The sequence below is a fragment of the Amblyomma maculatum genome, chromosome 10 (genome assembly GCF_055883805.1).
Source record: "Amblyomma maculatum isolate TAMU_Amacu chromosome 10, ASM5588380v1, whole genome shotgun sequence".
Taxonomy (NCBI): domain Eukaryota; kingdom Metazoa; phylum Arthropoda; class Arachnida; order Ixodida; family Ixodidae; genus Amblyomma; species Amblyomma maculatum.
In genome coordinates, this window is record NC_139353.1 from 117,041,658 (window position 1) to 117,050,235 (window position 8,578).

The following is an 8,578-nucleotide window of genomic DNA, read 5'->3' on the forward strand; positions in this document are numbered from 1 at the left end:
CCTAACTGATCAATCTAAGCAGAGAGCCTTAGCGCTATGGGGTGTAGTGCTGCGGAACATTTCCTTTAATTTAAACGCGCCAGTTAACCCAACAGTTGTTTTTACCTGATCATATTTTCTTGCGCAGCTGCACATACCTGAGCGCCTGAGAGCAACTCTACCTGAAAAACAGCGTGCTCACGCAATGTTCCCGAAATGCTGTGAATAATCTTTATATGTGAAATAGGATGTCCTGTCCAAACAGGAATGTTCCATGGAGTTTCAGCAGCGACAGTATGAGAATAAGGTTGAAGAAGCTCGAGTCTCCTGCGAGAAGAAATAGCAGTGCTAGTAATACTGCAATAAATAACTTATTTTGTTCCGTCAATACTTCTTTATTTATGGTTTTCAAACGCTTTACAAAAAAGGTGCGATTGATTTTAAAACCATGCAGTTATCTTATGGTCTCGTTAGGATTTCACAGTTCGAAGTTATTCCGTCGACTACTTTGCTCTTAACACATGACTACATTAGCGGACTGGCCTCCATGAAATATCTTACCGTAGACAAGATCCCCCTTTACGTCACTCTTTTTGAAGCCATATTGTTGTGACACCTGAAGCATCTGCATCAATCCTCACAGGAAGACAGGAAATCAAAAAAAAAAAAGGATAGGCTGGAAGCACATGCATATCCCGTTAATATGTTGTTTGTATTCCTTGTAAGCAATGATGCCACAAGAAACTGCTTTTACAGAAAATTACTTGAGCCCAAGAAAGAGCCTATCTAGTGTGATAATTTTTTTGCGAACATATGGTGCACATATTGCGTGCGCTTAATCAATCGATGCAGTCCTTCATTCGAAGCATGTTCTGAGGTGTATTTCTTTGTTGCCCCGAAAACAGTGGTGAAACAGTGCATCTACAGTGGCGACCTTCTCGTTGAGTAATCCGGTGTATGATTGAAAAAAACTAAATATTGCGTGCTCTCCTGTTGTCAATTTTTCTTTATTTTTCTTTGCCCACAACACTAAAATATGGCTTTAGTATTTGTCCTGCGGTGTTACATTATTTCAATCAATGCACACAGAAAACTGCTACGCACATCAAAACCCACTATGCTAAATCACCAGAAGAAGGAAATATTTAAAAATAGGAAGCCCTTGAATAATTGAACATTAATAAATCTGCGTCTTCACATAGATCCATTAAATTTGTGATATACGTCGTAAAAACATTGTGAAGATGGAAAACAACAGGTGGTCTTCATTGTTATTATAAATTACTGAACCATATCGAAATGAAGCTTGAAGAATTTGTGTACAGCATATCGTTTACGACAGCTGTTGAAGGATACATATAATGAAAATATTTATTAGCAAGGAATATCCATGTTTTCAGCGAATATTATCCCAGAGGCTCTATTTGTCTTTCAGAGCAAGTGGTTGCTGTAAATGTTAACGATATATTCCGCATACAAAGGTTGCAGACTAACCAGTTTGTCTGCTTTATACCAAAATTCATAGTAAGCAAGGTTATTTCAAAAGTCAGCGAACATCTGTCTGGAGAACAACTGTTTGACTTCGAATATGTGATTTAGTGTTACTTGGTAAGCTACGTCGTTATTACACTATGTTATTATAGTTGAATAGTCCACACCTCGCCGGGATATTTGAATGGAGGGTGGTATTCATCGAGCCCGGGTAAAAGGAACGGCCCTCTGTCGCCATTACCGGTCTCATTCAGACATTCCCTAAACCAGAAGCCTTCAACAATCAGACCCCGCGACTTGATGCCAGCTGTGGGCTAGTGATAATGCGCCGGAGAGGATGAGGGGACCATGTAACTATAGGACAACTGGCCAGGTTCAGGAAGACTTGCGCAGCGCCTGCTGCCTAGAGTAGACGTCTCAGGAGGCATTGGGTGACCCCTCAAGAACGGCCTTCCTTTGGCTTCTGGTGGACTGCAGAGCTGGCCGTCAAATGGTAGTAGGCGGAACGGCGGCGAAAGGACGACAATTTGCCAGGTCTGGTGGATGGCGGCAATCTCCCACGGCCCAAGTTTGCACTCCTGACTAACTGCGACCTGTTTAGTTATGGTAGCCGGCCATTGGGCTTTTTATGGTAGTCCACATATTAAGTTGGCCTATAGCCAGCCGGCGCCCATGGTCCAAGCATGTCTTTTTATTCATTACTTCACTATGTTCACAGATGTCTGTCTGCAGACCGCGTCGGCATGCCGCGTCCGAAGACCAGGGCAGCAAAATCGTGTACGCAGCACTTGTGAGTAATTGAGAAGTGGTAGAGCTTAATGAGTGGTGTCAATCGAGAGCGGGGGACGTATTGTTGTGTTCGAAAAATTACTTAGGCCAATAAGTTAAATAGGTAATTATTGGAGGCAAAATATCTAAAAAGTAAAGGCGGAAATGGTCTCACTAGCCAATGGCTTGGCGCCAGGTTTAAATGTATTAAATATAAAATAGTTATTTAAATCAGTTAATTGAGGTGACGTCAAGGATGTGACGTCACGCAACCTAAAGTCGAGCCAAAAACGGCCGTAGGGAAGAATTGGTACGCAATGTAAAAGTACCAAAGAGTAAAGTAGTTAATTAAGGCAGTCGATTAGGGTGACGTCAAGTATGTGACCTCAAGCAAACGGAAGTAGACCTGGAAAAGGGCACAGTAAGAAATAGGCGCGCAATATGAAGGTACCAAAGACTAAAGTGGTTAAACAATATGTGAATTAATGTGGCGTAGACGATGTGACGTCACGCAACCGGAAGTAGAGCCGAAAAAGGGCTTAGGAAGGGATTGGCGCGCAATTTGAAACTGCCAAATACTCAAATGAATAAACAAGAAGTGAATTAAGCAACTAGAAGCAACCAGAAGCAACCAAGAACAGCATCCGTGATTTCGCCTTGCTCCAATGAAGATTCTTCAGTTCTCTTTATTTTTGCATTTTGACTATATCAGTGAGGCAGCGCAAGAAAGCGTTAGTCGAAATGTTAGCACAGCTGTTGAAGCCAACAAATCGTAAATAAATTAAACCGCAGTGTACGTATTAATGAATGAATTTATGTTTATTTATTCTCTGTACAGCTGTCAATTAAAATGCAAAAGGCTGGAAGCCTGACGAGCCTCTGTTCCGCACGTAGCTTGGCACAAAGGAATCACAGTAATGCACACCCTACCACTTTTTTAACTTGAACGCACGAGCGTCGACTGCCGAGTCGATAAGCACCATATGACGGAGCACAGCGGCGAAATGAGCGAGAATACGCGCGTGCGCACAATGAGCACTCCGGGGTAGCTGTCCTCTGCCAGGCTGTTCTGGGAACGGGACCTCACCCCGGCTTGTTTTGAGCGCCGCTGTCGTCATCATCCTTTTTCGTTTCTGAACGCTTCCATCAAGTTAAAAATAAGCGGTCAGGTGGTAGTGCTGGCGCTGGATGGAATGCGATATACATCCGCTGATAATACTAGATGCGTATCAGCATTTTTTTTTCAATTTTCCTATGGCCACGTAGCACTTCACCGCGGCAAATTAAAGGTTCTTCGCTTATCAATTCACACCTTCCTGTGACACAGGCAAGCAGGCGGTACCATGTGGCATTTTCAAATCTTTTTCCAACGGCACGCGGAAAACAGACGGAAATGCGATAACCCACAAAAAAGCAGCTGGGGTTAGATCTGGTTTTCGTAACAGCCTGGCAGAGGATAGCTGCACCGGAGTACTCATTGAGCGCACGCGCATATTCTCGCTCATTTCGCTGCTGTGTTCCGTCGTACTGCGCTTATCAACTAAGCGGTCGGCGCTCGTGCGTTGAGGTTAAAAAAGTGGGAGGGTGTGCAACCACAATTGCAAACACGATTTTCATGCACCAATAAAATAAAACACTTTCTGAAATCATGAGGAATAGCCTGGTATATGTCCAGTAGAATTTATGTCGCTCGTTCCTCTTCGGAAGGTTCTTTAAACCCTTCCTGCTGTTTAGTTCGGCGTAGGGAAGACCAGGAGGCGTACTTGAAGGTGATGATGGTAGAGCATATATTTATAGCATGACATATATATACATAGAGTAAAACTGGAAGTTTAAATGAATTTACAAAAAACAACACTGTGCTACTTACTCTTCGACCTAACTAGTTAGAGCCTAAGCAGAACAGCCGCCTTACATGCCTACGCAAGGAGCCCCAGCTCAGACTGGACTGAACTCTCTTGGATCACGTCTCATTTTGCACCTTCACAAAACAAAGAAATAGGGGCGGTCATTTTCAGAGGCCCGCCCCACACATAAACTGTCCAATAAGGAAATGTGCTAGATGGGCACAGCCCCATGGGTTGGCCCTAGCCTCTAACCCAGGGCCCCACTAGCAATACCAATTACAACAAACAAAGCACAGCGAAACTCTTTCCCCAGTGAGGGCGTCGAACCCTCTCCTCTCGGCAGACTTTCTTTCCACTTGTCTCCCGCACACCGCCGCCTCATCCACGCTGCCGCTGCTGGCTGAATCCTTTCCACAGTGCACTGTCCCGCGCCACTCGTCTTTACCACTACGAGCAACGACATGGAAAGGGAAAGATCAACCAGCCGCCATTCTGCAGGCCTGGCGCCGGATTAAAGGGGAGCTTCTGGGTTGCCCGCTCTGAGCACAATACCCGAGTCAACTCCAGAATGCTTCTTCGGGCGCTCTTTTGTCGCATCTGCAGACAGGATAAACGTTTTCGCACTGCTTAAAGTCGCAGTGTAAAAAAAAAGGCCGAAGGGTCATTTGGATGCTCGCTACCGGCCAGTTCGGTAACATTCGCACTGACCCGTCTTTCTTCCCCACACACACAACCGGGTGCGCAAATTCACTCTCTACAGGATAGATTAATCCTAAATAAAGTAGCTCATCCACTTGGCGGCTTACTTCTTTCTTGAGCAGTTCAGGCACTCGGTAAGGAAAAGGCTTCTTCATTTTAAACCCCTCTTCTAGCTCAATTCGGTGCCTTCGAACTTTCGCCAATCCCGGCCTGCCATCGAGGAGTGCACGATGTTTTCGGAACAACCGTCGTATTTCATTCTACTTCATCTCACTGAGGTGGACTAATTTCTCTAACGGTATTAGCTCCTCTTCTTTTAGAGGGGGTGCGACTTGTGGTGCACACTCTACTTCTCCTAACTCATGATCGTCATCAAACACTACACCAACCTGGCTTACCCTTGCATAGTACGGTCTGATTCGGTTGGCGTGGACCACAGATCTTTTTCCCTGTTGCGTTTCTACTCTGTACGAATGTTGCCTCTCACAACCAATTACTGTGAAAGGACCGAGCCACTTAGGAGCTATCTTGGTGGTGCGGTCTGTGTCGAAAACGAGAACCTGATCCCCCACATTAAAGACTTTATTTCGCGTCCTTCTATTGTATGCTTCTGCGTAGCTAGCTTGTCGCGCCGTGCTTGTGAGTCCTGCCACACGGCCGCTAGCTCAAACTTCTCCCGTATCTGTGTCAAGTACCTCGCAGGTTCCTCCCTTAGCGTCACTGGTACACTAACTTCTCCTGCCCACGTCTGGCGAAGAATTGTAAGTGGACCTGTCGGATTTCTGCCGTACAAAAGCCTAAAGGGTGCTATCCCTGTAGTTTCGTGGGGAACTTCGCGGTAAGCCCACAACACAAATGGGATCAACTTATCCCAATTTTTAGGATTTCTTTCTATTACATGAAAGAGCATGTTCTTTAGTACCCAATTCCATCTTTCCACGGCCTCGTTGCTTTCAGGGTGCTCCGGAGTGGAAAATCTAGGGGAACAACCTAATTTCTCCAGCATCAGCTGAGTGAGTTGTGCCTTGAAATTTGTTCCCTGATCCGAACAGATAGTCTGTGGGACCCCTGTTCGACAGAAGATTTCTAACAGAGCATCACAGGTAGCCCTTTGCCGTTAAGGAACGAAGACATACTACTTCCGGCCATCTCGTGCATAAGTCAACAAGGCACAAAGCATATTTGTGACCCCTACCAGATGGCGTATCAAGAGGCCCTATGACATCTACATTAACAACCTGAAAGGCATGTTCAGGCCTTGTCATTGGCGTTATGGGTATATTGTCAGTTCGACGTCGGTCTGAGCGGATCTGGCACCAATGGCAAGACTGGCAGTACTCTAAAATTTCTCTTTCCATTCCAGCCCAATAGAAGTTGTACTTTATGCGGGCTTTGGTCTTTCTTGGACCCAGGTGTCCACCCCACTGTGATTCATGCGCCAAGGACAGAACTTCCTTGTGTTTTTCTCGGGGAAGCACCAGCTGTCGCACTTTAGTACCTGCTATTATGTCCCAGTGGTGAAGCAAACCTTCACTAACGAACATACCCGCCTTTCCGTGCTTAGAGTCCTCCCATGCCTTTCTCAAGTTCTCATCAGCGAGCTGTGCTGCTCGAAACATTTCCCACTGGCTAGACGGCGAAACTGCCTCTTCTTTCTCGTCTGATCCTGCTTCCTCTTCTGAATATTCGGCATTCAGTGCCGTGTTCATCTCGCATGTCAGAGCCTCATAGTGTCGTTTTTCTGCGTTTTCTAGTTCCTTGTTAGAAACCCTGACTGCACCCATACTTGTGTGCTCAAAAACCACTGTGATCTTTAAGCAGCTGCCAGTCCTCTAATGAAAGCAATCAGTTCACACCTCGGCCAGCTCATTGGTGAGGGCACATACTATGCCTATCTTTTCATCTTCTGCGACTGTTCTCCGCTTAGATATTTTTACAGGGATCGTCGCCAACTTCGCCTGAATGGAGCTGCCGAAAACTGACACTAATTTCACTGCCCCAGATGGTTCTGTCAGCGCTTGCGGTAGTATGCTATCTCGTATTACTGTTATTTAACTACCAGTATCAAGCATTGCCTCTGTGCAAACATCTCCGCACAAAAGATCTACAAAGTGGAGCTTCGATGTGGCTGCCTTCGAACTTTGCATCGGTACTTTAATTTTAGCAGTTAAACCCGTACTTTGGTTTGAAACTGATTCCTTTGCTTCTTTCTCATCGACCCGCGTGACCTTCTGCACCCTCTTTTGGTACCCATTTTCTTGTTTCAGGCGCGGTTCATTTCCTGTTGCTTGCGGGAAATCCCTGGCAATGTGCCCCTGCCCATGGCATAGATGGCACTTTACTATGGGCTTTTCGGAATTTATCTGTTTTTGGCCCATTTGCTGCAGTGGCACCGTAAGCTGCTTTGTAGCTCGGCCTTTACCTTTTGCTTGCTCAAAGATCTGTAGAGCCTTTGATAGCTCTATAGGCTTCAGCCAACTCTCTCCTTCGCGCAGGCGCACATATTCGATGCCTTCTGAGCTGTTACCTGCCTTAATGCGATCACACACCATTAGGTCACTCAGCGCCCCTACTGAGTCCACCTCTCTAGCCTGGATGTAGCATGCTAGGTACGTTTCATGCGTGATGCAAACTGAGCCCATGTCTCCTCCTTCCTTTTTGCTGCTTTTTCAAATCTTTCCAGGTACTCAGTTGGGGTGAGTTTTAGCTCAGTTAGAACCGCTGCTTTCACAGCCTCATATTCCGTGCACTCCGCTCCATCGAGGTTACAAAGCAAGTATCGGAATCGCTCTGTCAATGCCGGCATAATTAAATGCACTCGGTTGCTGTACGGCACACTGAAAATGACGAACAACTTCTCCACCTCATCAAACCACAGTGGCGCATCAGCATCGCATGGCATTTTGTAGCCTTTTAGGACTTTTGCACACTGTGGTATTGAATCTGAGCCTATACTTCGCTCATCACTCCGTCCCGACCCAAGCGGTGACAGTCGACCACTCGACTGCCCAAGCTCCATCTGCTTTAAGGCTAGTCGCTCCCGAGATTCAATTTCACGCATTCGTAGCTCCATTTCCATCTTTAGCTCCATACGGCGAATAGCCATCCTCTCGAAAGCCATCCTCTCTGTCTCGGCTTCTGTAGCATCTAGTGACAACGTTGGTCTTTGGTCGCCGGCCTGTAACCTGCTCTCCACATTGCAATCACCCTCCACAGTCACTACCTCACTCTGATCAGTAACCATTTCTACTCCACCCTCTAGCGATTGCTGCTCCTGTTGAGGATTTGACCTCGATTCACTCTCAGGATTCGATTCGCTTTCTTTAGCGGCTAGCATTCTCCTCGTCTCAACCATAAGCGCCACAAACCAACCACCATGCCAACTTAAACAAGCCCAAGAAATCCCACTCACCCGGCGCAGGTCTTTTGCTGTCTGCCGCCCAGAGCCCGGATGATGCGTCCGCCCCAACAGCGTCGGCGGCAGCCGAGGTAGAGTCGTCCCTTGACGGTTCGTCGCTGCTCCGAGTCGAATGGCCTGTGGTAACCGGTGCGATTCTTGACCTTGTAGGTGAGACGTGCCGAACCCAGTCGAGCTGCGCCAGTAGAATTTATGTCGTTCTTCATCTTCGGAAGGTTGTTTAAACCCTTCCAGCTATGTAGTTCGGCGTAGGGAAGACTAGGAGGCGTACTTGAAGGTGATGATGGTAGAGCATATATTTACAGCATCACATATATATACAGAGAGTAAAACTGGAAGTTGAAATGAATTTACAAAAAAACAACACAGCGCTACT

General features: G+C 46.3%; 1 pseudogene; it reads right to left on the reverse strand.

The window, feature by feature from the left end:
- Positions 1 to 6,616: 6,616 nt before the first annotated feature.
- Positions 6,617 to 8,028, reverse strand: LOC146177307 (uncharacterized; annotated as a pseudogene).
- Between the last annotated feature and the right edge of the window lie 550 nt (positions 8,029 to 8,578).